Genomic DNA, 6116 nt, shown 5'->3' with positions numbered 1-6116 from the left:
AAAAAAAAAAATGTCCCCCTCAAAATTGAAACATTAATTTTACAGTCAGCTTGCTTCCAATGTGCAACATATCTACTCTTTGTACCCTGTTGGTTATGTTAGAAATGGGATTTGGGTATTCTGTGAAAAACTGACAATAATCAGCATGCTTTCTGTAATTGTGATAATTTAGCTGTGTCATCRTAAAAAAGTATTAATTATTTTATCAAAAGATGTGTCAGAATAAAAAGTGAGATGGAACTATTGCAGACATAGAGTTGATGCTGTCAACCATTTGTGCTGCTAAAGWCACCAAAACAGACATGGGAGAATTGATCATGTTCTTTAGAAAAGGTAAACAATTTAAATTGACACACACACTAGTCYGATGATTGCAGAATGGCAGAGGGATCGACATAATAAAATGTGCATTACTAAAACAGCAACCTACAAGGCCACATTAAATCATTTTAAATTGCATCCGRGKTGACCTGATTCTGAAGTATACCTCATGTCGAAATCCGTGCAGACAATAAGGAGATGTAATATTTTTCTGCTAGACAAACTGTGAAGTGTTTTGATTTGTTTCCTTTTTTTCAGCATTTAATTATTTAAGTACACGAGTGCTAAWAAGTCAGTCTGCAGCAGACACAGTTATGTCCTTTGTCTATGTCCCACCTTTTAACAACAGTGCTCCTGCTTATGTTTCACTCTCCTTGAGTCTTCGAAGGCTTTGGTTTTGTCACTCATCTGGTAAGTAAGGTTTGCGGATATAAACCAACACGTCCCCAGCCCAAAAATAAGCCCTCTATGACTCCAGCTTTGAAATGGGATCTTAAAAACAAGAGCTTGGCTCAGCCACACTCTTTAATTAGGGAGGCCCACAGATGCCTGTGTTCTCGTCCTTTTTACACACACACAGACACACATATACGGACGAGTACACACTGTACACATTGAAATTGCACTTCAAAACATTTAAAATATTATAAAAACAGAAGGGACCAAACAGAAGAGCACAACACAATAGATTGTGTATTTATAACACCTTTTTCCGACAGATGACAAGTGTTGTTTTTTTTTTTTCTTTTGCTGTGAACTGAAGCTGCCTGTGCACTAAAATGCCATGAATGGTTCCTTCCCAAAAACCTCGCTGGCACACCCATTGGTTTCTGTGTTGCGTGAATGAGCTTGCTGTCATTTTCTATCTATGCGCTTTTTCAGTAACGTGTCACATGATCACCAAGACAGCGCGATGCATTCTTTATCATGCTAATGTTTTTCAATATTCCTCCACAAAGAGCGTACATTGCTCATACAAAAGATGGCTTCTCACAGACTTGTTAAAGACACACACACATACGGACTTGCACGCACACACACACACGCACACACACACACACACACACACATTTGACAGAGTCCCATTTCAGAGGCCAGTGACAGTGATTTCTTGTCTGATTCACTCACTGATACAAGGAGGTTCATACACTAACTTTAGGGACAAACATGTGTAAACAAGCACAAATCATTTATCCAACTGAACTAAAAAAAAAGGAAAACATTCTGGTGTCCAAATAAAAAAATGATTGTGCTCATTCATAGGGCCTCAGGATGAGAGCAAATTGATCTTTTTTAAATTTCTTTCTTTCTCTTCATTTGCAAATTCACTCTGTTAAGAATTTGCATCCTAATTTGTGTCCTCCATGTCTATCCCATAAAAAGCTTTAGTTATTTACTAATTTCAATAACGTTTTGTTTTYTCTGCACTAAAACTGTATAGATACATAATAGCACTGTGCTCACATTTCTCTTTTGTTCTTTTTTTTTGTCCAAACAGATTTTCTTTAGTAGGCTATTATTAGCAGAATAAAATGGTATATATATTTAAATATATATAACCTGGATATTTAAGAAAAAAATGCACTGTAGTCTAAATATATGATACATCAATCAATCATCTTTATTATCCTGAAGWGGCACTTATTGTACTTTATGAATGATTCTGAGTCCCATTATGAAATATTTTTCTAAAGACTTTATGCAGCATTGTGTTAAGTCATTTCACAATTCTTCTGTCTTCAATTTTTTTGTTARGTTTTCCATGTTTTTCTGTTTATTATGGCGATCCAAAGCTGCCGTCTGAGGGGAACGCAATGTTCTGAAAGTTGTCCTCACTTCAGGCTATTGTGTAAAAACACAGATGCACACAAACGCACAGATGCATGCATACATGTGCAGTATGCCGCTCCCCCTTTGCATAAATTGACACATGGAGCATATAATTCTCCATGTAGGGGCCATTTAAGGGGGCATCAAGGCCCATTTTAAAATCTCATTAGCAGGGCAGCTGCACTTTGCACCCCATGCTGGTGATTGGGGCTCTCTTTTTGTTTTGTTTTTATTGTACTTGGGTCCCATGCAGAACCGTTGCACACCCGCCACCTTCCCAATTCTCAGGCCTCTAAAAGAAATAATGGCACCCTCAGAGGCGAACATCGGGAGGTTCAGAAGGTCGGATACTGCACATTTACTTTACTGAGCGCATAGACGGATCGTCTCGCACTGTACTGTAAGATATAATACACTTACAGTAAAGACAGACCAATTACAGTCAAAACACATATAATTATGTTTACACAACTAATTTAATAGAAAACAGCTGATTTATTTGTCACCAGATCACAGGTCAAAGACAACCACACAGTTCATATCCAGGCCATTCTATAATCAGTTTTAATCGGTCTAATTCATTCCAATGAGATATAAAGATATAATTAGGTGTAACTGCAATTATATCAAACCAGTTCAATCAAAATACAATACAGAAAAATAAAGTTTATGCTTTTAATGCCAAATGATAAAAATCTGTATTTCAAATAAAACTGAGCTGATCACATCAAGTTGTTGACTTTGCAGGAATTCATCTCTTGAGCAAGCATGAGGTGAAATTGGAGACTAACACCTCAACTTTAAAAAGAAGAAATCTCCAGGACAAGAAGGATCAGTTCAGTCGGCCATTTGGGGATTGATGAGATAGAAATGAAAGAGGAAAAGCATARAAGAGCTACTTCAGTAGATTGTGTGGCAAACAAAAACAAAATAAATATGATGTAATTAGAAGCAAAGCTCTACTAAGGGCCAGGAAAGTCCCATGGAATTTAAAAGATCTGAAGCTGAAGTTGAAGATTTAAACAGATAAGAAGTAGAAATTTTCTACGGTAATCAGAAATAAAGAGTACTTAATTGCTGGAATAGCACAAAACTAAGTCTAAGAAAGAAAAAATTGCTGACAAAAGAAGCATATGTGCTTTATGGGGAAATAATCCTTGTTGAGTTTTAACACATAGGTAGTGGCAGCAATAGTGYCATCAGTCATTTCATTCGATAAATAAACCTGGATACAGAAGCACTGAACTTGGAGTACTTTGTTTAAAAGAAATACAGAGACTATAAATAGTTAATTGAAGCAGTAGCTGTTTTAATAACTTTTTCATGAGACACAACTAGTTATTGCATAACTAAGCTACAATTTATTGAAAATATAAACAAAGGAATTCAATGGCATCAGTAACTCCATCAGTTACTTTATTCATAAAAAACAAAGCTAAGCACAGAAGCACTGTGCATATAACATAAATTTAGAGATAGAGATTGACACAAAGTTAATGACGTCAGCRTATCAGACAAGTACTTACCATGTAATTAAAAAGAACAAAGTTTATCAGAGAAAGCAGCAATAGCTTTGTCAAGGTTTTTTTGTGCAAGGAGCCCAGCTGAACACATGAGCCTTGAGCCAAGAGTAATTTCTGTAGGAAAGGAAAACAAAGACCATAGAATGTTTTTTTTTCTTTTACAAAAATAGCTCTGCTCTTCCCAAACTCTTCCCAAAACTAAACACAGAATCACTGAGTTAGGGATTCCCTCTATTGAGAGGAAACTTACATCTAACTATTAACAGTTAATGGAAACAATAGCTAAATTAAAGAGTTCATAACAGTTTTGTCACTGAAAATAATATTTTTATTATGAAGCTGTCACAAGAATGCATGATTAAAAAGAAAAATGTTAAGTGTCATTGGAAATACATTTTCAATAGTGCTTTCCACTTAAACAGCCTCTGCCCTTTGCTAAAATCTCTGTGAAACAAAACATCCCAGAGAAAAAACTTTAAGCTCCCTGAAGCTTACTTTTTGCATGATGGGAGCTACAAATCACAAAGTGTAAAAGGGTAAACATCCTAGGTGGCTGGTACACACCTTTGGGCACAGATCTGGCACTGTCTGTACAGRAGGCAATGAAGGGTGAAGTAAAAGTGGAAGTGTGAGAAGAACAGCAAATAAATAAAACAGCCTGTCAAAATAATTCAGCAAAGTGTGGATTTTAGCAGCAAGTATTTTTACACTCAACACAACCTCAGAGGCTGTACTTTGGGAGAAGGTCATGCAGGACAAAGTAGAGAAGTACCGTAAATGAGGTGCTGGCAAATGTCTTTCTTTTCCCTACACTTCCTGTCCATACTTCCTAAGCTTTGTTTCTGGAATTCCTCTTCTAACACGCCTTCTTGTCTTCCAAGTAGTGCACAGCTGGGCATCTTTAAATTAATAGCTAATTATATTCCCAAGAGGGATGAGCAGCAGTGCTTGAAATAAAATACTTCTCTGTTTAAGTGAATGATGTTAAAATATAATGAAGTGCAGCCTGTGCATATTTTGTTTGGGTTTTGGTAAAAATGGCTCTACAAATGGGAGGAGTTGCGTTTTCCTACAGGCCCCTCTGAGTCAGTTTTGCTTTAGCGGTTATAACTGTATGCCAACAGCAGGACTTTTTTTTTTTTTCTTTTTTGCTCCAGCTAAAGCAAATATTGGTTTAAAATTCAGGCAGTGCGCAAAAACCTTTAGATGGCCAAAAACATCTGATATAAACTTAGAGTCAGAGTTGTCAAAGTTATAGAGYCTGAACAAAATTCCCTTTTAGATCACTAGAGGCCTTAAGTTCTGTTTTAAAAGCTTTATAGTTTTATTTGTTAGCTTTGTGTGTGTTGTCTTGCAGAAGCACTCCCATATTTTCATGTTTTGGCAGCCATTCAGGGGTGCCTAAACTCTTCTTCTCACAAAGTTCTGCCAATTTCYGCAAAGCTCGTCCTTGGAGTTGCAGTTTCCAGCCAAGCTTCCGCAACTTTAAGAAGTTGCTGAGATAAAAAAATTGAGACGGAAAATTTTCATCAAAAGACAGCGTTCTGCAGGACTTTTGCACCTCCAATCAAATGTACTCGCAATCTACATAGATTGCGTGCGATCTGGCCACATAAATGCACATACATGTTTTTTTGGGGGGTTTTTTTCTGCTTACAAAATTTAGCACTCCTTACTTGGAATCTTTGTAGATCAGTACCATAGAATGTGTGTCTCCTAAGTAATTGCTGAATGTCCTTGCCACAAAACGTAAAAAGAGCCGAAGGAGGAGAACATCAGATAGCACTGTGCCCACCTCYCCACACGCACATGCACCACATCCAGCAAGATGGACTGATAGACGTGATTCTGATGGAGAGAGTGTGTACTTGAGACAGGATATTAGAATGGACATTTCCTTCTTCCCAATGCCASGGGCAGGGCCCTCTTCCATTTGTCTTCAATGTGAAGAGACGCAAGAGAAAGATAAAGACTTGAGCTGAGCTGACAGGCCGCTGGAGTGCCGACCTGCTTTTGCTGTTTTTGATTTGATCCGGAGAGCATGATGCTGATGGGGAGTTTTCTTTGGGATGATAGATGGGTAGAGATGATGCACGTATAAATGCCTGAGGTTGTATGTATTTGATGGTGAGGAGCAATAATTGTACATTAATTTGTCCTTTGTTGAGTCATGTCTCTCCAGGCCAGGCAGAAGAAAGAGGCAAAAAATAGAGAGATYAGAAGCATCAATAAAAACAACAAATAACATGTTGGAAAAGCACACAACATTTAGGTATAATATTTACACTGCATGACACTGAAATATGGACAGGATTTAATTTGCTTGTGTTTTTGTCTGTTGGTGCAGATATGGGTGCCCTCGATTAGTTTTGTAGGCTTAGTGCAAGTGTCTTGCATTCAAAGTCTTCCATTTTAGAAAGAAGCAGCATTGTTTTATATATA

At 37.3% G+C, this 6116-nt stretch overlaps 2 long non-coding RNA genes across 2 annotated transcripts in view; one reads left to right on the top strand and one right to left on the bottom strand.

The window, feature by feature from the left end:
• Positions 1-6116, top strand: part of LOC103463451 (uncharacterized) — a 93117-nt gene that overhangs the window by 11915 nt on the left and 75086 nt on the right. The window lies entirely within an intron of this gene.
• LOC103463450 (uncharacterized) overlaps positions 2390-6116 on the bottom strand; it is a 40072-nt gene continuing 36345 nt past the window's right edge. The window contains exon 7 of the long non-coding RNA XR_001776569.1: positions 2390-5848. This is a non-coding gene — a long non-coding RNA (uncharacterized LOC103463450). The remainder of the gene's footprint in view (positions 5849-6116) is intronic.

The sequence above is a fragment of the Poecilia reticulata genome, linkage group LG4 (genome assembly GCF_000633615.1).
Source record: "Poecilia reticulata strain Guanapo linkage group LG4, Guppy_female_1.0+MT, whole genome shotgun sequence".
In the NCBI taxonomy this organism is placed as follows: Eukaryota; Metazoa; Chordata; class Actinopteri; order Cyprinodontiformes; family Poeciliidae; genus Poecilia; species Poecilia reticulata.
This window is presented reverse-complemented; position numbering and strand designations above follow the sequence as displayed.